Source organism: Taurulus bubalis (assembly GCF_910589615.1).
Source record: "Taurulus bubalis genome assembly, chromosome: 7".
Classification (NCBI taxonomy): Eukaryota; Metazoa; Chordata; class Actinopteri; order Perciformes; family Cottidae; genus Taurulus; species Taurulus bubalis.
In genome coordinates, this window is record NC_136595.1 from 13,005,590 (window position 1) to 13,030,352 (window position 24,763).

Consider the following 24,763-nt stretch of genomic DNA (forward strand, 5'->3'; position numbering starts at 1 on the left):
GTTAATCATGAAAATAATTGGCAGATTATTCAATAATGCAAGCTGGAACCGTGCATATTTGGCTTTTTTGATTGATAACTGACTTTAACTTTTAATTGAATACCGAAATAGTCCCATAATTACCAAATTATGTTATCACTGCTTCAGTCTAATGCCACATATTATAGCATTTGTCGCAAGATTATATGCTGCACTCTCTTCTTCCACCCCCCAATCATTGTGTTTCATCCCTCACTCACTCCTGTCTCGTAAATAGCCCGTTCCCATCCCCCAGCTCCAAATAGCATCCACCAAGGCCTGTGTGGCAACTGACCCTGCTGCCAAGCCAACAAAGTGGCTTTTAACATGGATTTTTGGCACAAAGGCGCAAGAAGAAGATGTTATTTCAACCAGTCCGTCCATTTATTGACACAAGACTTTCATAAATCAGAGAGGCAGATATGGGAACCAAGTGCCCTCTCCGCCACCAGCTGGTGCTCAAAGCGCTCCCCTTCATGTCAGTTTGATACTGCTATGATTTCCTACAACTCGTCACAAAAAGATATCAAATGAATCGTTATTTCTTACTTGATGATGTGATTCATAATGAAGCAATGTGTTCAATGCGTGACAGTTTGCGAGATTCAATTAAAGACACATGCTGTGAAAGTTTAGGCATATCTCTCAAAGCATTAGCAAATAACAAATTTAGGCTCTTGAGAACCAGCAGGGAATATTGCTCCAAGCGCTTTTAAAACATCCACAGTTCAATGTTTTGCCATTTATAGGCAGCGTTTTTTATACAAGCTACTTCAAATGTCTGAATGTTGTCAGACTACAGTTGTCCAAAAACCTATTGGCCTCCAACTCTCCCCTTGAGACAGGTCCCCAGCTATTTCAGTCATGTCCGTCTATCAGAACAGATCACCACTGAGGGACAAAAACAAGTAGAAATCCTCCCGTCTGCATTAATATGACAGTACCCAGAAATGTCATTTGCCAGATGCACAACCATAGGAAGATGAAACTGGCAAAGCGAGAAAAGTATCCTCTTTTCCTTTTTGTATGCATGCTGCATTTCATAGCCACAGTGACATACCTGGCACATTGGCTTAAGTTTGGAGTAACGTTCAAATATCAGTTCATCTCGGGCAGCAGTCATTCCAAAGACGCAGAAGAGAAATAAAGTCATTAGTCATGTATGGGCGTCTTTTCCCAAATACAGATTGACCTCCATCCCCAGCATGCTGTGTGCTCGCTAAATGGACCTGCTGTCCCTCATTCTATATGAGTTCCCATAAAGATGCATAATACCAGAATGGCAAACCAAAATTACAGATTCAAAAATGCACTTACTAAACAAATACACAACCCTTTCTTGCACAATCCAACACAATGAAATTATGATATATCTTTTTAAATATCATCTATCAATGTTTATCTGTCAATACAAATCCTACATTATGCATATACAGTAGTCATCTTTATATGTATAAAATATACATAATAATCCAGTCTATACGTATACCCATTTGAGTTTTGCCATTTTAAAATCAAATGTAGTGATTCATAATAAATGAGCCAAAAGGCAAAATACAGTGTGGGTGTAAAATGTGATTCACCAATGAGGATGTAGTTTTTTTTCTTCAAATCTGAGATCTGTGTTTGCACTGAGTATGAACCCTCCATTGTATTGAGGAGGAAGAGAAAGGATGGAGGGTCTGTGGTGAGAAACCAACCCATTCACTCACTCACACAGAATCAATTTTACAATTGTATAGAGCAGACTGGCGAATAATGATTAAGAATAAACAGCTACTAAACAGAGCCCCTAGTGGCTGTTCACACACATTCATAAAATAACATGAGGCTATTTCTTCCATCTTACAGTCTGAAAGTGGTGGACAGGTTGCCAGACGATCACAGGGCCGACACACAGAGACCATTCACAATCACACCCCAATTTAGAGTCATCAATTATCCTAAACTGAATGAATACCAGATTTACAGTTTGTCTGGCCTGCAGGTTTGAGATCTGTTGCTCTGTACCCAAGTGCTGAATGACTACCTGAACATATTACTTCTGAGGCCCCACCACTACTAGAGTAAAGAGAGTAGAACAAGGTCAACGCAAAGAGCATGTGCATGTTCATACAGGCTTCTTGGTGAGTTTTGTCACAAAACACTATGACGCCCCAGTGGAGTGTTACTGGCCACATTAACAACAACATACAGATTACATTTCATTTAGCTGACACATTTATCCAGAGCGACTTACAATAAGTGCATTCAACCATGAATACAAGTTCAGAACAACAAGAATCAAGAAAGTACAATTTCTTCAATAAAGTTAAACTACAAAGTGCTATCAGTAAGTGCCATTTAAGTGCTACTACGGTGCTACTTTCCTTATTCAAGGTGTAGTCGAAAAAGATGTGTTTTTAGTTTGCGACGGAAGATGTAGTAGAGACTTTCTGCTGTCCTGATGTCAATGGGGAGCTCATTCCACCATTGAGGAGCCAGGACAGCAAACAGTCGTGACTAACTTGATTGTTTAGCTCGCTGTGACGGAGCTACAAGCCGATTGGCAGAAGCCAAGCGAACGAGTTGGGGTGTACGGTTTGACCATGTCCTGGATGTAGATTGGACCCAATCTGTTCGCAGCACGGTACGCAAGTACCAATGTTTTGAAGCCGATGCGGGCGCCACCGGTAACCAGTGAAGAAGCGGAGTAGTGTAGGTGAATTTTGGAAGGTTAAAGACCAGTCGAGCTGCTGCATTCTGGATGAGCTGCAGAGGTTGGATGGCACTAGCAGGTAGACCTGCCAGGAGGGAGCTACAGTAGTCAAGATGATCGCAGCCTGGACGAGAACCTGTGCCGCCTTCTGAGTGAGAAGGGGACGTATTCTCCTGATGTTGTACAGCATGAACCTACAGGAACGTGCTCTTGCGGTGATGTCGGCAGTCAGGGAGAGTTGCCTGTCGAGTGTCACACTGAGGTTCCTGGCAGTCGGGGTCGGGGCCAACACTGAGTTGTTGAAGGTAATAGTGAGGTTGTGGGTGGGAGAGCCTTTTCCTGGAAGGACAAGTAGTTCAGTCTTGTCAGGCTTAATTTCCAGGTGGTGTGCGGACATCCACTGAGAGATGTCAGACAGGCAGATTCGTGCTGCTACCTGTGTTTCCGATTGGGGAAACGAGAAGATCAGTTGGGTGTCATCAGCATAGCTATGGTAGGAAAAGCCATGCGACAGAATGACCGAGCCGAGAGAGTTGGTGCCACTTGTGTGAAGAGGAGATTAAAACACAGTGGGGAGAGCAAGGAACAACAAGCAATCCTCTGGAGATAGTGTGCCACTTACTGAGCATAATTAGCAAATTATGCTCAGTAAATTAATTATCAAATATCAAATACTGACTGTACCAACCCAGATCAATACATGTTGTCAAGTATGTCAAGTTTTAATGCTTTAAATTATTTTGCTCTCACCACTAAACACTAAAACACCCATATCCCTGGCAGAGGTCGCTAAGGTAGTCAAAAAGCTCCTTGGTGGCAAGGCGCCAGGGGTGGATGAGATCCGCCCTGAGATGCTGAAAGCGCTGGACATTGTTGGGCTGTCTTGGTTGACACGCCTTTTCAGTGTCGCATGGGGGTCGGGAACAGTGCCCATGGACTGGCGGACCAGGGTGGTGGTTCCCATCTTCAAGAAGGGGGACCGGAGAGTGTGCTCAAACTATCGTGGCATCACACTGCTCAGCCTCCCGGGAAAAGCTTATGCCAGGGTGCTGGAAAGGAGGCTCCGATCGCTTGTCGAACCTCAGATTCAAGACGAGCAGTGCGGATTCCGTCCCGGTCGTGGAACAGTGGACCAGCTCTTTACCCTTGCAAGACTACTGGAGGGGTCCTGGGAGTTTGCCCAACCAGTCTACATGTGCTTTGTAGACTTGGAGAAGGCTTTCGACCGGGTCCCTCGGGGGTTTTTGTGGGGGTTGCTGCGGCAGTATGGGGTGCCGGACCCGTTGGCACGGGCCATCCGATCTCTGTACGCCTGCAGTAGGAGCTGTGTTCGCATCCTCGGTAATAAGTCAGACACGTTCCCGGTGGGTGTTGGCCTCCGCCAGGGCTGCCCTTTATCACCGGTCCTGTTCGTGACCTTCATGGACAGGATATCTAGGTGCAGCCAGGGGGCGGAGAGGATCCGGTTCGGGAGTCTCTGGATCGCCTCTCTGCTGTTCGCGAATGATGTGGTCCTGTTTGCCTCCTCGGACCGTGACCAGCATTCACTGGGGCGTTTTGCAGCCAAGTGTGAAGCGGCAGGGATGAGAGTTAGCACCTCCAAATCTGAGGCTATAGTGCTCTGCCGGAAACCGGTGGATTGCTCCCTCCAGGTGGGGACAAACTGCCTACCCCAAGCGAAGGAGTTCAAGTATCTCGGGGTCCTGTTCACGAGTGAGGGTAAGGTGGAGCGGGAGATCGACAGGCGGATCTGTGCGGCTGCAGCAGTAAAACAGGCGCTGTACCGGTCCGTCTTGGTGAAGAGGGAGCTGAGCCGGAAGGCGAAGCTCTCCATTTACTGGTCGGTCTACGTTCCAACCCTCACCTATGGTCACGAACTCTGGGTCGTGACCGAAAGAACGAGATCCCGGATACAAGTGGCCGAAATGAGCTTCCTCCGTAGGGTGGCCGGGCTCAGCCATAGAGATAGGGTAAGAAGCTCGGACATCAGGGGGGGGCTTGGAGTCGAGTCGCTGCTCCTTCATGTCGAAAGGAGTCAGCTGAGGTGGTTCGGGCATCTAGTCAGGATGCCTCCTGGACGCCTCCCATTAGAGGTTTTCCAGGCACGTCCAACTGGCAGGAGACCCCGGGGAAGACCGAGGACACGCTGGAGGGATTATATATCCCGGCTGGCCTTGGAACGCCTCGGGATCCCCCAGAATGAGCTGGAAAGCCTGGGTCGGCCTGCTGAACCTGCTGCCACCGCGACCCGACCCCGAATAAGCAGCTGATAATGGATGGATGGATGGACCACTAAACAGGAAGTAGATCTGGATTAACCAGTCTCCATCCACTGTACGAATGGGCACACACATACAAACACACACACACACCATGAGTACCCTGATGATTTCAGAGAAGTCCAAGGCTCTATAGCAAAACATTGCTTTACAATGTTAGTATTTATTGAAGTGCCAATGGGCTGGATACCATAAGAAGTGTTCATGATGTCATCTTACAATATCAAAAGCTGCATTTTCAGGCAAAACTGGATGGATGGATAGAAGAAAAGTAGTTTTAGAGCAGTTTTTTGGCACAAATGACTCAGCTAGGCTTCGGTCCAAGGGAACCGTCCGAACCACAATTAGGATCTTGGAACAGCAGTTTAAGTGTTATTTGCCCACCTTTCATTGCTCTGGTAGCACCCTTCTCTATGCCAAATCCAAGTCAGCCAATGTACGAAGTAACCAATCATGGCAATGGCTTTAATTCCACTTGATAAACTCTGGTAAAAACTGGAGCTGGGTAATGACTTATAACAGAGGGACGAACCGATCATTCATAAATACTGCTATTAAATCACACAGACAGACAGACACACACACACACACACACACACACACACAAACACACACACACACGGCAATGGTGCTTAGCAACCCTTTCCCTTAAGTCTCTCGACCGTGTACTTTTTGATTCATGCTTTCTTGTTCCTTTTCTTTTTCTACTCAATGTGTGCACATAAAACGTGATGGGAAAGCAGAGTTTAATTAATAAACGGGCTCTCCTCCCACAAGTCCTGTATGTAAAATAAGTCTATTCACTAAAGTTCCTCATAGGTCAGCACTGCTTCAATACTCTGCAAAGAGCAAATAGACTGAGCACACACTTCTTAAAGCCCACTCACCAAATTTCACTTTTTGTATGGAGAATTTGTTTTGATGACCAAATATTTCTTCTCTTATTAAAGAAGAAATTTGTGATTGCGAGTATGTGTACATGTGACGTGAGAGAGGAAACTAGACACACAGAACTTTTCCTTCTTGGCATTCTCATAATCTGACTGCCAATCTACTGTATCCTCTGTGCCTGTGTGTGCGTGTGCGTGTGTGTGTGTGGTCTTGTCCAGATGAGGCTTGACAGAAAATTGATATGCATCAGAAACTCAGATGCAGCTTGGTCACGTCCTGCTTCCATTGCCTCCGGGGAGCACAGGAAATTACTTTATTTGAAGGAAAAAACAATTATGAAAAAGAGGACAGAAAAAGGAGGGAATGAGAGAAGGAAACATAAAACATTGTCAACTCTGCAAACTCTGAAGAGACACAGAAGTGACCATCCTTACATAAAAAGGGATGAGATCAGCAACAAATGTTCCATCTTCGCCTCCATCTCTTGTTCCTCTCATTGAGGTAGGATCCCAAAAAAAACTAACCCGGCCCAAATTCCTGTGGATTACATCAGCCTTATTCCCTCCTAAAAATCTAATCTCAGTTCATTCTGGTTAAGGCAGCCGGCTGGCTCCACCCCTTCCCTTTTCACACCCAGATTATAGGTTTGGTTAGTTTTTGGTTGCCAAAGGAATGTCCTTCCTGACTGTCTATCTATGGGTTTATTAAAAACCTCTGACTGCATCTTCTCACAGTCACAGCCCTCAAATAAAGAACCACTGACATCATCAAAAGGTGCAGCGCTGTTTGTCTCTAACAGCGCTGCTGTAGTGAAAGTGAGAGTGACACATGGAGGATGAGAGGCAGAAAGACAAACACAATGAACCACAAGATCTGGAACCATTTTGAGAGAACACACCATTCATTCCAGTGTCACTATAATGGCCAGCAATCTGCTGTTATGGAAAAGTTTCAATACCTGCATATAAAACACTTGACAGACCGTATCTACCCTCATGGTGTAGGTAGATACAGTCAGCTCCTGATGATATAATCTCAATACGTTAAATGACAGTTCAGGACATTGGTCCTCCTGCTGTCTCTGTCTGGTTGTGTAAACACACCACGTGCAGCATTTGCAAAGGCATTGTGTCAGTATATGCTGCAAACATTGTGTACACAACACATGTCGCACTGTGCAAAAGGTACTGGAGAAAAAAAAAAGACATTGTTCATAGTGACTGCATCTTATGTAACATGCTGGTACTTCTAATACAATAAAAGGGGGCATTGCAGGGAAATCCTGCTACAACTGCTGCACCAAATAAATACAAAATGGAGGACAGTGTGACTGTACTATATTTCAAGCAGCTCTACTGAAGCAGTTGCATGCACAAGCAAGCGCATCATAATGGCACAGAAGCTGCAGAACTCCATTGATGTGCTCGATTTGAGACAGTAGAAGGAGTTAAAACGGCTGGATTACAACCGACTGTGCACTCCCTCTCTGGCTCACACTGATTAAAAAGAATATAAAACACACGGTCTTATAGCTGATGTTTTGGAAGAGTTAAAATTCTAGGTCAAAGAAATGATGCAGAGGGCATGCATTCTAAATACTTTATTGAGGAACTAAAGAGATGGATATAGCGTTTGCGAATAGCTTTGAGGCACGATAAGAAAATCCAGCCAGCAAAGTAAACATCTCACACACATCAGTTTAGAAGGGATCTTACGTACAGAGCAGCATGGACTAGTTTACGCAAATAAGATCAGGATACAAATACATTAAATACACATTTTAAGGATGTAAGAAAGCAAAAGGCAAAAGGGAGCGAAAGAGAAAATGATGTTGCTTTAAGACATTAGGGGGATACTTCTTACAAACACAAAAGCTGCTGATGACAATATTCATTCGTTAATAAATAAGACTATTTGCAGAGAGCCGTTCGACCTTGTAATGCTGGGGGGAAAGCCTGCAGAACGGGTGGAGAAAGATTTGTCAATTGTCCTGCATTTGTGTTAAACGCAAATCAACCTAAAACAACGAAACATTCTTTTGATGTTTAAAGGCCTTCTTTCTTTCTTTTTTAGAACGCACAGGGTCAAATTCATGAGAAATGACAGGAAGGTGATTATTATCCCTGCGTCGCCCCCTCCACCTATGGATAGCGTTCAACACTGTGGTAAAGAGAGAGGAGTAACTTTCTGTTCTTCCAATCTCCCTTTTTTAATTTGGCTAAATAGCCCATTAGTTTTAAAAAACTAAAAAAAAAAATCTCCTGTTCCTAGATCCACCAAACTCTGTAGTTTCTGCCCAGCTCTTCTGTGTGTTCTTACGTGACTGTAACAGGAGCTGACTAGGGCTGCAACAAGAAATCGATAAAAATCGATTAGCAAAAGTGTTGGCAACGAATTTCATTATCGATTCGTTGTGTCGCGCGATTATTACGGCAGTCATGAAGTCGCGGAGAGAAAAAAGAGCGTCGCAGAGCCGCCAGCGTGTCTGAGATTGGAGTGAGAGACTGAGAAACGCTGAAGTCGTGATCTTAGCAAAAATGGAACATCTTGGATGTGACGTGTCGAGTCTTGGCCAACCAGCGTTAAGCGTTAAGCGTCTACAGCGGCTTTATTTCCCTCAAACTTGTTGTTAATGGAAGCTAGTCAGCTTGCTAGCTTGCTATCACGTTAGCTAACGTGTTTGGGTTGTGTATTGTCGTTAAAGTTACGTTATGTTCCGTTACAGTTCAGTCTTGCTTGTAAAAAAACGTAACGTGGTGAAACATGCCATAACCCCCCGGTCTGGTTCAGTTCACGCTGTCACTCGTTAACGTTAAATTGGCACACTGGCGGATCTGGCTGCAGGTTGTTTTTTTACTCAAAGTAGACTGAATCAAATCACGTAGTTGGGCTTAGCCAACAACGTCATTTTGTGGTCGTAAAAGGCCCAGAATGAAATAGTTTAAGGAAGAGAACTCTATATGCAGCGCAGCTTGATGCAGAGCTGAGATGGAGCTGGGCCTGGAGGTTTCGGTCAAAACAGATGTGAGAGGAGCAGTACAGCTTCCCACTGTCCCAGTGTTTCATACATATTGATAAAGCAGGGCATGCTAAAGCAGCCTCTGCTCCAAGGAGATCAATTACAGTAAAAAGGCAGATGTAAAGCATACATGTGTATGTTTTTAGTGTTTGTCCATTTTAATCTAATTTGTTTAATTAACAGCTCGAGGATGTTCAAGGAGCAACCTGTTTGTGCTTTCTGAACATGTTTTGCACTGTGAATTTGCACTGTCACTTCTGTTTTTGAACAAAGGGTTGGAAAGTAATGTTTTTTTGCTTTTTTATCCGATTCATCGATTAATCGAAAAAATAATCAACCGATTAACCGATTATTAAAATAATCGTTAGTTGCAGCCCTAGAGCTGACACTCTGTGGAGTAGGACTGTGCGGTATGGCCAAAAATTCATATCACGGTATTTTGTAAGATTCTAACAGTTTCACAGTATATCACGGTATATATTTTTTTTAAACAAGTAAACACATTGATTCCATTAACAGCACCAGTCAACTAGACAGCAGTACTCTCAGCGAGCCGTCCATAGCCACAACAGCAGCAGGCAGCAACATTTACTTTTTACAGTTTAAAAGACTCAAAAAAGAATGAATCAAATCACGTAGTTGGGCTTAGCTTGGTATCTTATATGCAAGTGCCTTTAAAAGGTGAATTTAAGAAATTATGTAAAATCGAGAAAGTGACCTCAGTGCCTCAAGGGTTAAAAGAAATCTCCTAACATCTTATATTGGAGAACAAAACTTGAAAATCACGTGAAAACAGCACTCCTTATTTCAGGCATCTAACCAAAAACCCATAAAAAACCCATTGACTTGAAGGGAACCGGAAGTTTAAAAATGCTAACCCAAATATGGGTATAATTACTCCTTCCTGTAGCACTTAATGTGAACAAGGACAAACAATTAGAAGCAATCATTTATTTTATACTACACTACATGATCCACTGTGTCTGACACGGCATGGCTATGCGGTGGTTTACCCTCAACTGGGGTGACACTTGAAGGTTGCACTTACAACAATTGCTTGAAGGTTGCACTCACAACAATATTTAGCATTTTTCCTTCCACTCCCATCAATACTTCCAGGCAGACAGAATTCATTCTTCAACTAGTCACAGAGTAGAAATTAATCAGTTTGAGCCTTTTGTTTATGATAGTGCTTAATTATTATACAATCACACAAAACATACAAGTAATTGGAATCATGACATTAGAGGAAAAGTCTGGGGGTGAATGTGGAGGAACCCCACAAAAAACTGTAATACTAAATGTCAAAGATCAAAAACACCACAGCTGAAGTGCAGCAGGGATTACAAAGTGCACTGCCCCCATAAGAGCAACAGTTTTCAGGAGAAAAGTCCAGAAAAGACGACTCCCTCGCTATCCTCCCCTGTTGTATTTTAACAATTTGCTGAATGTATTGGTATAGAAATGACTGACTGGAATATCAAAACTCCTTTGTGACCATCTTTCACTATAGACACAGTGCAGTACTCCTCAGCAGCGACAGTGGGACTACAGATGACAGGTGCTTTGTGTCGTGTGGTTTAGTTTCACTGATGTGCAGTTTTCTCCCTGGACCTCCAACTCCCATGTCTCCCTGCCTACCTTTTCTCTCCCCCTGCTGATATGGTGAAAATCAATGGCTCCTCTATTCTGTGGAAGGTCTGATGTCTGCTAATGAAATCCTATCTGCTATGAGTCAACCATCTGATCAACCAGCTTAATTTAGGCTCTCTCTCATACACACAAACATGCACACCTTTATGGACACATCTATTTATGTAAACATAAATATGTTGTGTGCAAAAGTAAACCTTGATAATTGAGGTCACGTTCTAATTAAACTGTGCATATTAAATTAACAGCAAAACACACACATTCGGTCAGTGCCTGAACTCTGCCCGTCTGTGGTCAAAGGAATAGCCAGTGGCTTTGTGCAGAGATTGTAACAGAAAGTGTCATATCAGAATAAAAACAACAATACACAAACAATACTGAGAATGTTTCTTTTTATCAATGAAAAACATGTATAAATTAGGACTGGGCACGTGAACGCGTTAAAAACGCCATTAATTATTTGATCATGCGTTAACTCGTTTAAGCAACTGGTGGTTCAGTGTCTTGCTCAAGGACACTTTGACATGCGAACTATGGGGAGACTGGGAATTGAACCGGCTACCTTGTGGTTTCAGTACGACCACTCTCCCCATGAGCTACAGCTTCCGAAACTGGTGCTAAAACAATACTTTTAAAACGATACCGGTGCCTGAACCGATACTTTTTTCTTTTCTTCAAATTGAACAATATATTAACAGTTTAAAGTATACTATAAACATAAATAAATAATTACAAAACACTTGACTTCAAACTATAAACAATATATATATATATAAAAAAAAAAAAAAAAAGCATCAGGTGGCCCGATTGGGAACGTGTGCAACAGAACTCCACTCAGAAACTGTTGGATTCTACAAACTCTGCTGCTTTACTGGACTACACGTCATCATTAATATCAACTGGGAGAGCTTTTCTGAACCAGACGGAGCTGCTCTTGAGTTCGGCAAACACCAAATTAACTCCTAATAGTCTCACTTTGTGTCGCGGCTTGGAGCATTTCTCAGCCGGTGTTCTTGCCGGTCAGCTGCGGTTTCTCTGCTCTGATGTTGACTTCCATCAGCGAAACAGACGTTTCTAGCAGGAAGTTTAGAGTTTATAGTTCGGAAGTCTTTTCCCTCTCTAGAAACTTTGCAGCTTTCTCTTCAAGATTCCAGCATTTAAAACAGACGTTTCCTCAACGAGATTTGGTTGAGAAAACCGAACGTTTCTCTCTCGAAGTTTGGCTCTTCTTCTTTACGCGCATTTGTTTTGTTGCATTTGATGCACATCGCGTTGTTCAAATCTTTTTTTGCAAAATACAGCCAAACTTGACCTTTCGGCATTTTCTCTGTAAAAGGTTGATGGCTAGCTATACAACCTGCTGCCAGGACGGACTCTTCAGAGTAGTGAACTTTTTTTTCTCCAATTGGCTCAGGCATCGAAAGGAAGCACCGATATCTGCGTTGCGTTTCGGTAGGTACCGGTTTTCGGTACCCAACCCTATTCAAAGCATAAAGTGTTTCATCTGAAAGTAAGCCAAGAATATCTGTTAACTCATCATGTAATTATTCTTACTCTTTTTTAATAATTCCTTGCTTCAATTATAAAATGAAGGAGTGCTGATCTTATTATTAGAACCTGAACGATAGCTGATTTTTTAGGCTAAAATCCCTATTTCACAAAAGCCTGAATGTTAACCAGGCCTAAAGCCTAATGTACACAGAGAGTACAGAAACGTAAAGCCGCACACTAACAGAAACTGTTCATGCAAACAGTGAAAGCCTGAAAACATGCCACACAGCTGGCGAGAGAAAGTCTACAAATGCTGCATTTCTCTCTTTAATCACATCCTCAAAACACTCAGTGCATCCCTCTTTCATGAATCACATTTCGCTTTCCCTTAATACCTACATCTCTCTTTTTGTCTCTCTCTGCAACATTTCAATCCCTCCCTCATGACTACATCTCTCAACCCAACCAGTATCAATCCAAACGCTGCTAATCTCTTCCTGTAGCTGGATCTCTGCGTCACTGTGCTAGTGCATCCTCTGCTGATTTAAACTGACATCTGTTTGCACTGGTCTGGCTTGTAGCCATAAAGTACACACACACACACACACACACACACACACACACACACACACACACACACACACACACACACACACACACACAAATACAATGCAAAAATTCCTATTAAAACTAGTGCTGAAAGATAAGATTTATCAACTGGAAGGGGGAAGGAAGTAATGAAGGGACATGTAAACTGAAGCCTAAAAAAGTTATGTCATCTTGTATTTTATGGCCAGTTTTGTTCCATCCACTATATTGGTCTTACTCCCACAGATGGTGAGGTTGAAAATACTTACAAAATAAAATATCCAGGCATGTTTTAATGTCAGCTTCCTGAAACAAAGACCAAAGATGTCTTTCTTTAGTCAAAATCTCAGAAGAAACTGAGAACATGAGATACTATTTTCTTCACCTTAAATGCAATGTAGAGACGACGTGTTATGGTTTGAGAAGCGGGGAAATAATTATGAATTCATCATTCATCAGCATTTTGTACTAATTCTGCCTTACAGTAAATTCATGTAATGTAACCCATTATATAATACCTTGTGTGGTTTCCTTGTGGCTTGATGAAAGGTATTCTGGATACTCTGGGAAAGGAAATCACTAATTGAAGTCAATGATGCAAGCTGAATACACTAAAATTATTCTGCCCCCGTTTGAATTCCACGTCTTAATCTATCTCATTTCACAGATGCTATTCCGTAATTGAATACTACGCATGTTTTTTAGTTAATCCTAAAATGTGCTGCGCTTAAAACAGGTTCCATTCAGTTAAAAGTAATTACAAAAACATATGTAAAATTACATTTCCAGACTAAACGCAGGGATCTATTTTCACTCTGGTATTCATATTTGAGAGGCTCGTGCACTGCTGTCTATCTACAGCTCTCAGTATAGTAAGTAAGCAATGTATAACCATGTGTGGTTTATTTGTGCTTAAGCAGAGTTTTATTTACACTTAAATACAAAAATGTATTTAATTTTTTTTTTTTAGTTAACATTATCAATTGTGTGTGTGCTACTTTAGCTAAACAACAGCTAGCTTAGTTGTGGAGTAACATAATTATACTTGTCAGTATGGTAGACGAAGCTGTGACAAACGTGAAATCACGTTGGTAAAAGGTACTTAAACTGCTCTAGACAGTGAGGGGTTAATGTTACCATGGCTTCATCCCACGGATCTAATGTAAACAGAATAGCGGCTGTGCCACAGTATCATTATATTGCAGCAGCAAGCTGCCATCATCGTTCAGTCAACACAACGACACCGAGTGGCAGCAACTTAACGTTACTTCCTGCAAGTCATTAGTCTATGTTCACCAAAAGCGGGCTTCAATAAAGTGAAAGTAATCACCAGATTGTGCTTATTGCTTAATTGTGGATGTCTATAATACAGTTTAATTTAAACTTATGGTAACAGCTAATTAGTAGCTATCCTTAATATGGTATAAACAGCACTACATTATAAGTTACATTAAAATAACAGATTTAGTTTGCTTTACAGCTTTATGTAATCAACGATCAGCATGCTTCTGAGGTCAAACAATCACTAATGGGTTTCTTTCTCCTTTACTCTCTTTGTTTGTCTACTTGTCTCAAACAATATCACTGTGGTCAGGGCCATCTCCATGGCATTGAATGTATATGTTCATGACATAAGCACATGCTTTTCCCCCAGTGTGCCTCCTCTAATTATACTCATAGTCATAACTAAAGAGGTAACAATAGCAATTGCATTTGCCGGCTACATGTACTGTCTTGTATTACCTGAAATGTTTTAGGACCGTAACATCAATAATAGTTACTACAAGTCATTGCAACAGCACTAAGAAATCAGTTCACATCTGTTGAATAGATACAGAAAATGTCTGCAAGTCATGAAATATAATACATAAACATGTTTTATTTTTTCACATATTCTCTTTCAGTATACAGGACATTAAGGCGATGACATCCTGAGATCATATTCTATAAGATCAGCATATGTTTATAGTGTCGTTTTCCTGTGAGAACCACGTATCAGCTCTGTGCCAAGAGGCTTTTTAAAGAGTTTATTTTATCTTAAGTATTAGGATGATTTTATCAACAAAGAGGAACCTGACATCCTTCACTTCATCACAAACATTCAACATCATCTGGTGATACCTGAATTTCACTGGATAGGAAGGGGATGAAAAACTGAAGATGTCTGAAGATGTCAGACAAACATAGTGGAGTAAAAAGTACAATATTTACCTCTGAGATGTAGTGGAGGAGAAGTGGAAATACCTTATATGTGTACGTAGGTGCAATACTTGAGTAAATGTACGTATTTACATTACTGGTTTGAGAGTAAAGAAATTGATAGTTTTAAAAAGTGGGTTTGTTTAATTTGTTTAAATATTGAATTTATTAAAAGTTAAGATGCTAGTAATAGCTAAAAAAAAAGGATCAAATTATTTTATTTTGTAGAAATGTAACCATTAAATTGATTAAGATTGATTTGTTAATTAAAATGATGAATAGAAATCAACTGAATGAACTTAAATAATGATGGGTATAAAATAAATATTTTGTATGCTACCATTTACCTAAATAAAATAAATGAATCCAACAAAACACTTGGACAACAAGTCGTCTCATCGATGCATAAATGATTGTGTTCAGATTATCACACAAATAAAGAAAAAAGAAAAAAAGACCACACAAATTGAATCCATATTAATAAGATATTCATGTTACTTCATTAATCAAGTAGAGTTGAATGAGATTGAGCCAAGCACTAAGAATCATTTTGGGAGCGGAATACATTAGGCAGCCAAGCACATTAATATTATATGGCCAAATAAATTCAACTTCCCTCAGGGGTTTCCCTGCCACCATGTCTATCCACCCCTCCTTCCATGATGGAAGAGAAAATGTTGGAGGACAAGGTGTAGAAAATGAGAGAAGGACCGGACATGAGATACTCAGGGGATGAATAGAGGGAAGGAACTTTTAGGAAATAACAGTACTCAGGTGGAGAAGGGTGGCTCGAGATGCTGTGTGATGGTAAATGGATTTATGTGGCATCGTACATGGGCTCACTGAACGAGCTCGTACCTGAACAGCACGACACAACTTGGCATGAGCAAAGCAATGTGTTAGTAAACCATCCCCTACACAGTTGATGTTGCTCACCTGTACACAGAAGACTGGTGAAATGAGGATGTACCTGAGGCTGCCATTTAGAAAAAAAAAAAAATCCAGACACAGATGGGTAAAATAAAATCATAACAAAACCAAAACAAATCTAGGACGCTAAGTCTACGCAGGCCCTTTAAATAGTTGCTTAATTCCCCACCACATAAGCTGATCAAACTCCAAAAATGCCCCAATCGAGGAAGTGACTCAACAAAATACAGGCCTTTCCCTACAATTGCACGGTCCTGCCTCATCACTCCGGGGCTCTGACACACATTGCTGCTCTCTGTGTATCTCTTCCTCTCTCACGCTATCCTACTTGGACATTTTAGCTCACTTCATCTCCTTTTCTATCTCCACCCCTCATTTTGTTTATCTGCTTTTTCCTGGCAATGGCTTTCTAGGGGATTCTTCACTCTCCCTTTCTTTCTCCCAGCTTCTGTCAGCGTCTTTCGGTGTCTTTCTGTGTGTGTGTGTGTGTGTGTGTGTGTGTGTGTGTGTGTGTGTGTGTGTGTGTGTGTGTGTGTGTCTGTCTTTCTGTGTGTGTGTCTGTCTTTCTGTGTGTGTGTGTGTGTCTTTCTGTGTGTGTGTGTGTGTCTTTCTGTGTGTCTTTCTGTGTGTGTGTGTGTGTGTGTGTGTCTTGTTCCGTCTCCTCTAATTGGGTACTGTACACTGCTCTCCTAGTTGCACTGCTATGAACTCTGTTCAAGACACTTTTATGAAAGCAGTATTTGTTTTACATGTATGTGCCTCAGGACTTGGAGAGAAAGACAGAGAGACCTTGTAATACTCAAAGTTCGGCTCACAGAGGATCTAGGCTATGACCTGAATTCATCTTTGTGGTGTGTGTGAGAGGACACACAGATGATGAATCAGTCAAACAGCCACAACACAAATCCGTCTTTTACGTTAAAACTGGAGCACTGATTAAATTAGATCACACATCTTTGATAGCAAATCACCTACTGTTTTGACAGCAGGCTGCTCTAATCTCTGCGGAGGCCCGTCAGGATGAAAACAGCATCTTTAGTCTGTTAGTTAACAGTCTGTTCTACTTACAGTTTGTTATTATTGTGCTATGTGTGACATTTCCATTAAAACAAACCAGTAGGCACCGATGGGACGATAAGAAGCAAATATTTTCTAAAGTATGGAAACATTATTTAGTCAAGGAAAATTCTTATTATGTTGAATAACACAGATACAGTACTTTTGGAATTCCAGTACACCATTAAATCATGATCCTTCCCAACGCACAAATACACTTGAAACAGTCCTTTTTTAATCAGATGACATTTTGCCAAAGACATTTTTCAAGATGAATCTGATATGTTATTCAAGGAAGACGTTTGATTACGATGTAAGCGAACCTCATCTTCCCCAGCTGCCACTAGATTACACAAACATGTTTGTTTATCTGGCTTTGAATCTTGAGCATCATTACATAAGCTTATATATATATATATGTGTGTGTGTGTGTGTGTGTGTGTGTCCACAAAAAGCAAAAGATGGGATTTGGATGGCTGTTGTGAGGATGTTGAGCTGCTGTGTCTATGAATGAACACATGGTGCAAGGAAGAATTTGAACAAGACCGAGCAGATCGATTCTGATGGCTTTCTCTTCTCCTTTTCTGGCTCCGTCCCCACATGTCTTTGTTGTGGGAAAGTTACTTTAGGTCTCTGTCAAACTTATTGTCAAGCAGAGTCACACGTTTTGCATGCCAGAATTGTCTGATGTTTGGTTAACGTCTGTGCACAGACTTATGTTATTAATAGGAAACACCAGTGACTCAGCCTTGTCACTTCACTCCATAATACAAACTAAAGTCAGAAGTGGGCTCGTCTATCACTGCTCTATCCTCTATATGGATTTCAATTAACACAGAGTCTCACATTCATTTGTGTCATTTCATTATTTTTTTTAAAAAGGCAGCATGTCAATGGTTGAGCCGTCTTATTAAGGAACAAACTGGAAAAATAGTGTGAAGCTCTGTTTTCACCAACTGGTGCTATCCTTACTGATTTTCAGCACCTGCTGGTATTGAAGGTCACCTCAAAAAAAGGCACAGACTACTGTTTTGGACCCCAAACATCTTTTACAATTGGAATTCTAGATGCATCCATCAGGTAAAAGGTTTAATCTCTATTTATCTTTATAGTTTGTTTTTTAAACAAACTATAACTCCGGATGTCATGTCATTCATTGCATCTTGTTGTTTTATGGAGACTGGGTAGGATATATGGACCTTGTGCTGTGTTTGATGTATTGTGTGGTTTTGTTTGGACTACTGTCTATAAAGTATCGTCACAGGGGCACAAACGTTTATTACAACCTGACAGTTGTTATTTGGACACACATGAACTACAATCACATGTTAATAAAGCAGCAACAGACTACACCTACTGTGCTCTATTGAAGGAATTTCCACAGATACAGAATGAGTGTATTGAAAGGGGACCACTATCAACCCTTTGCACCCTTCTCACCCTTAGTTATAACTCTATAACACAGTGATAACCCACAAAAGCGCTCTTTAACAGGATAAAACACCATAGCACAGAATACTTTGTGACAATCAATTTGTAACACTAATAGTTGTACATTTACAAATGTAAACTACCCAACAGCATGCTGGGCAACCTTAAGGCTAGTAGCACAACAGTCTGGTGGAGGATCCGTTGCTACTGTATATTCAAAACAGAAGAGAGAGATGTAGGATAAAGAAAAAGAGACCAGAGATACACCAGAATGTGTACCCAAGACAGGGAGCTGTGTCTGTTGTTTGGAAGTTTTTTTGCATTCTGATTTCTTCATATATTGTATAATATTGTGAAGCCAAGCAAACCCTATTGTGCGGCGAAGTCCCGCCCCTTCCAGTGCCTCCTCCTATGTGACCCGATTTCTGAAAAACTAGGCAATGTTTATAAAAACTGATTAAATTGCACAATGATTTACACATACGTTTGTCAATTTAAAAGATCAGTTTGCAAGTCAAGATAATCGCAGTTCGTCATAGATTTGTCGTAGTATCATTACATTTGATGGAAAACCACTCAGTGAACTTGTCTCACGCAATGTGTCCCCAACACTGCCGTTACCTTTGCTTGCTTGCGAGCCAGGTAACTTAGCAATGTTATATTCATAAATGTAGCATGACTCTTTTCATCAGCCGAGAAGCGAAAGTAGGACAATTGTTTAAATGGACTAACATATGTGTACTCCGTGGCACAATTCAAACGGGATCAAAAAGTCATTTGTTTCTCTCCATTGACTTGAGGTACATATTTTTCCCGAAATTAGGTCCTGTGGTGGTCCAACGAAAAAGGAAAATAAACTTTGCCTCTATAGTAATCAAAGCCTTCAATACATGCTGGCATTAAAATGGTGTATCCTGACGGTAGAATAAGCCACTACAAACCTATACAAGGGCCCAGTCTTGCAAAAAAATAAAATAAAATTACAATGAATTGAACCGTGAAACGGGCAGTATATTAAAAAGGTTCTATGATACAAATGTGTGGTCATACTGTTCAGCACTGTCCAGCAACAAGACTGTGCCTGGCTGCGTCTATGGAGGACCAGATTAAACCAATTCCAGGAGACGTATTTCATATTCAGAGACTGTGCCCTGCTCTGTTTAATTCCAGTCTGAAATTTCTGCTAGGCCACTGAGGGCTGTAAGTAACGCATCAGCCCACATGAGTTATGTGTTTGGGCCAATGGCAAGACATTAAATTACTCATTTGGGTCTGCAACGAGAGCAGCGTAGCTATCCTTGCAAGAGGTCTTCATTAGGGCTGCAACTAACGATTATTTTAATAATCGATTAATCGGTTTATTATTTTTTCGATTAATCGATGAATCGGATAAAAAAAATTTATCAAAAAAGCGTTCATTTCCAACCCTTTATTCAAAAACAGAAGTGACAGTGCAAAACATCTTCAGAAAGTGCACAAACAGGTTGCTCCTTGAACATCCCATAGCTGTTAATTAAAACAACAAAATGGACTAACACTAAAAACATACACATCTATGCTTTACATCTGCCAAATGTGAGCCCTTTTTACTGTAATTGATCCCTCCAGAGGCTGCATTTAGCATACCCTGCTTTATCAATATGTATGAAATACTGGGACAGAAGGGAGCTGTACTGCTACATATAGAGCGTCCTCTTCCTTAAACTCTTTCATTCTGGGTCTCTTATGACCACGACGTCACGTTGTTGGCTAAGCCCAACAACGTGATTTGCTTCATTCTACTTTGAGTAAAAAAAAAAAAACCTGCAGCCAGATCCGCCGGTGTGCCGTTTAAACGTTAACGAGTGACAGCGTGAACTGAACCAGACCGGGGGGTGACGGCATGTTTCATCACGTTACTTTTTTTTTACAAGCAAGACTGAACTGTAACGGAACATAACGTAACTTTAACGACAATACACAACCCAAACACGTTAGCTAACGCGATAGCAAGCTGACTAGCTTCCATTAAAAACAAGTTTGAGGAACATGAAGACGCTGATTGGCCAAGACTCGACTTGTCAAAGATCTTCTATTTTTGAGAACATCACAACCTCAGCTTTTCTCGTGTCTCACTCCAATCTCAGAAACGCTGGCCGGCCAGTTGCTCTGCTCCGCTTTTTTTTTTGTCTTCTTCGCGACTTATTGCCCGGCGTAATAATCGCGTGACACAACGAATCGATAATGAAATTTGTTGCCAACACTTTTGATAATCGATTTTTTTATCGATTCGTTGTTGCAGCCCTAGTCTTCATAACATTAACAATGTTTTCACAAACATGTACAGACAAGGTGCAACATCTATCAGGCGTTTGTTCCCACTTCAACCCACCGAAAAACTATTTATTCAGAAATCAATGAAAATGTGCACTTGGGAGCCTCGACCCAGCTCATTACCAAAACAGGCATGAGTCAGCCTCGTGGCTGTTACCCGGGAAACCACATGGCAGCAGAGTCCTGAGCCAATTGGAGGCCACGGGAAATTAAGCGGAGTTGACCAGAGATATGACTATTTGACATGGCTTCTCGAAGTCATAGGGTAATATTGTTGTGATAATACAAAGAGACTGGAAGGCTAATACAGTTGCATGTTTTGTTTTTTTGTATAGTTTGCCTGAACTAAACATTAACTCTACAATCTAACAAAGTATAATGAGTTATAGTGAGTTTGTGTTGCAGAAAAAAACACATCCCCCTGATGCAGGTTGTGGCTTTATAAGAGAATAATTGGAAGATATGAAATCCAACCCTATTATTTTTTTGCTAAAGCCAGCAGGCCTTGATAATGGTGATGGGTTAATGTTAAACTGGTCCAAGTGCCGGCACTGGACCAATAAGCAACATACACTGGTCCACTTCACAAAGATCTCAGCTGCAATATCACAGGATATCAGCTTCCATTACAACTCATTTAAATGAGATGATCTTTTATGCTGAGATGCTTTTGACAAGCTCAGTCGGTGGATATGACCCTGCACGCTTGTATGCCATGAGCTGAGCCAGATAGACAGAGAATTTAGAACCCAATTGAGTTTTAATTTTATCACAACAAAAAAAATATCATCATACTGATACAATTAGGTTTTTGAGAATTCCCCAACGTCGTCATCAAATAAGCAAATAATCCTCACGTTTCACATTAAGTCAGGTAATAGACCATTAAAGAAATGAGGGGGAGGCTCACCATATGGCCTTGTGTCCTCTCTGCCCTCATCTCTGCAGCATTCCAGTCAAAGGTTTATCCAAGTTTCAGCCGAGCAAGCTCTAACTACTGGGCCTCCCTGTGACAATCTGATTCCTACTGCTACTAACTAGGATTAACAAGACCACAAGTCTGAAGCTCTGTGAGTGGCCTGCGAGAGGCAACAGTGTGCATTACAACCCACAAAATTATTGGCTGGAGTCACAAAAAAACTCGACAACAACATTCTAAAGAAATACTAACTACATCCTGATAACTATTCTTAGAGCTTTGTCACTGGCGGGACTACAATGTTAACTTTCTCCTTATGATGGTGCTATAGGAAAAATCATGGGATTATTTAATTCAAAAGAGTGTGCACAGCTAATTTTATTCCTGAGGTTTCTTTTGTGCACATAGTGTACAATTTGAGGTTAGGGGTAATGTCTAAAATGCAAAATGTTTACTCTAGGGAGCACGAGATAATGTCATGGCAGTCGCGCCGTTACAGTTAGATCTTGTATTTGTGTGCAAAGGGAAGTTTAAGCTTGATGGTGTAGTGCTAGATAAAATGTCCGAGTATCACTGAAGCGTTACTGGACATTGAGAAAGAGTACTCACTGTCATCTTATTTCAGTTTATAAGAGATACACTGCTCTTATACATTGAGAAATGTAATCTATTAAACTTCACTTTTGTATTGATGATATCTGCGCCACCTCCATATAGCGCCGACCTTCAAAGTCAAATGGGAACAGAAATCCCATCCTGCACCAGAGTGATTACCATGAGGGGAGTCGAGTAAATTACTGGTGAAACAACCACCACACAAGTGCAGAATCTCATGAGTAAAGAAACCCATACTAGAGATTTCAAAGAAAAACATTGTAAACTATAATACACTATATTGAGTCTAAAGGGAAGGGGGTTGTCATCACTAATACTAATACGGCCTAACTCTATTTGAACTAAAATAGCTGAAATAACTCCATGTCTACTTCCCTGTGTGTTACCCAGGGACAGCCATGCTGGCCATGAAATGGGGCTTTAAAAAGCAGAGCCGACAAGGATTAGCATCCAATTTTAACACCTGACTGTAATCCTGCCCTCACACAGTCCATGCTAAGCCTGTGCTAGCCATGCTAATGGTCGGGAAGCGGTTTGCAGATGGTCTATTTCTTTCTTCTGAACTGTTACTCAACAACTTGGCACGTGACAAATGCAGTGAATGACAGGACAGCATACTTGCTGTGGAGGGGGAAGCAGTAGACCAGCTCCGTATTTCTTACTGTTTAAGTGAAGTTGGAGAATTATTGACACTGGAAAGATTACTTATTGTTGGATCAATAGCTTCTGTTTTTGTTCAACTCTTACAATTGTGTTGATAATAAAACACAGTACCTAGATTACCAATCAATACATTTGTTAGACCACACCACTATCAGTACATACTGATCAACTCTATACAGCTAAGCTTTGCCATCAAGACACATATTGTGTCATAAACCAAATACCAAAGGGGAAAACATTGAATCACTTTAGGTTAATAAATAACTACTGACTATAGTGTCATCTGTTATGATCAACCTGTGAGATCTGTTATTGATATTTATCTATGGTGCATCTGCACCTGCACAGTCAGCATGCGCTTATTAGACATTATTGTGCCATATGCACAATAATGGCTGCATACTACAAATACAGCTTGGCAGAAAGGGTGTTGCCTTATGTATCATGGTCAGTTATATAAATTATAACCTACTGAGCAGTTTATAGTTTGTACAATGATGATATTATGGTTTAGGTCATTACAACCTGTTACAGACTGTCAGGCAAACTGTTGCCTTTTTCATCATATAGTAGCATGGGAGTAATACACTGTTATCAAACCATATTGTATCAGCCCCTTCATCTGATTAAAATGTAATTTATTCAATTTAATTACAGATCTCTGACTTCACATAGCAGGTCAGTGATCATAGACCTTTACTGAGCATGCTTGGGCAGTTAACAATGGGAACGGACAAGAAGAATGGTCCAAGTCATAGTCTCCAACCAACAAGAAAATAATAATGAGACTTGTGAAATGGTTGACACTCCTCCACATGGTAGTAATGATATCATTACAGCCAATACTGTAAAACTTGAAGATGTTGTCTAAAAAACACCAGATCACATCACCCTCCATGACAGCCAGTAGGCTCAGCATTTGAAATAAACAAAAATGGATTAATACTCTGGATTATACAGTGCTAGAAACGTACTAATCTGAGAGCTGTCACCTCATAATCAATATATAGGTTCTTGCCCGCCCTTCAAATCCAGTCTTAACTTGATGATAGCATGGTACTATGTTAGTATGGCATGATACTATATTCTCTGGTGTGAGATCGCTAAGAGCCAACAACACATGACTGGGCAGCGATAACATCATTCCTTTCCAACCAACCAAATGATATTGCGCTAATGTGAGTTGTCCTTAGCAGCAAACAGACACACTGGCACTGAGCTAATTTGCTAAATGCAACGGAATAAACAGACTTGAGTGACATCGTGAAGCTTTTTTTGGAGCATGGTAAAAAAAATATCCAATTTGAGGAAATGCACGAAACTGCAGAGGGTAAATATTGAAAGCAATAATGACCGACACATTTTTCCCCATGTTCCCTGCCTCAAAACGTTGCCTGTGTATCGCGGGCTATGAGAGCTTACATAATCCAAGGTTGATTCAGTAAGAGTCAACACATTTAGGTTGTTCTGGTTAAACAAATGGCCGTTCACATAAAATGCCTGCACAACATTAAAGATAAGAAATATCATATGAAGCAGATGGATGAATGGATGGAGGCTTTTGTGTGCCAGCTGCAGATCTGTAGGGATTCATCCTTCGATCACTGGCCTTCCCCCTTGATGAGATCATCAATTAAAGGGACATGAAACTAAAACAATCATCAGTTCTCTTTTTTTCTCACTACGCTCAACCCAAAAGAGGTGGATCAGTCCAGCTATGGGTGGGTGTGAATGTACGTATGCACCCACCGGTACAGATACACAATCCACACACGAGTGCTGGGTAAAAATGGCAATGTAGTGTGAGTAGATACACAGCAGAGTCATACGGTACTGTGAGTGTGTACGCGTGTGTAAGTGCATGCGTTTCAGGGAACACCATACAAAGAGAATTTATACAAGTGAGCCAGCTGGGCACATAAGCCCTCCTGCACAATAAATCCAAATAATCCTTTACCATGGGAAGCGGGAAAAGGGGGGTGGAGGGTACTCATACAGAC

The 24,763-nt window shown here is 41.1% G+C and overlaps 1 protein-coding gene across 1 annotated transcript in view; it reads right to left on the reverse strand.

Annotated features, from left to right (window-relative positions):
• Positions 1-24,763, reverse strand: part of sgip1a (SH3GL interacting endocytic adaptor 1a) — a gene marked incomplete at both ends in the record, with an annotated part of 64,088 nt that overhangs the window by 33,093 nt on the left and 6,232 nt on the right. The gene's annotated exons all lie outside the window — the stretch shown is intronic.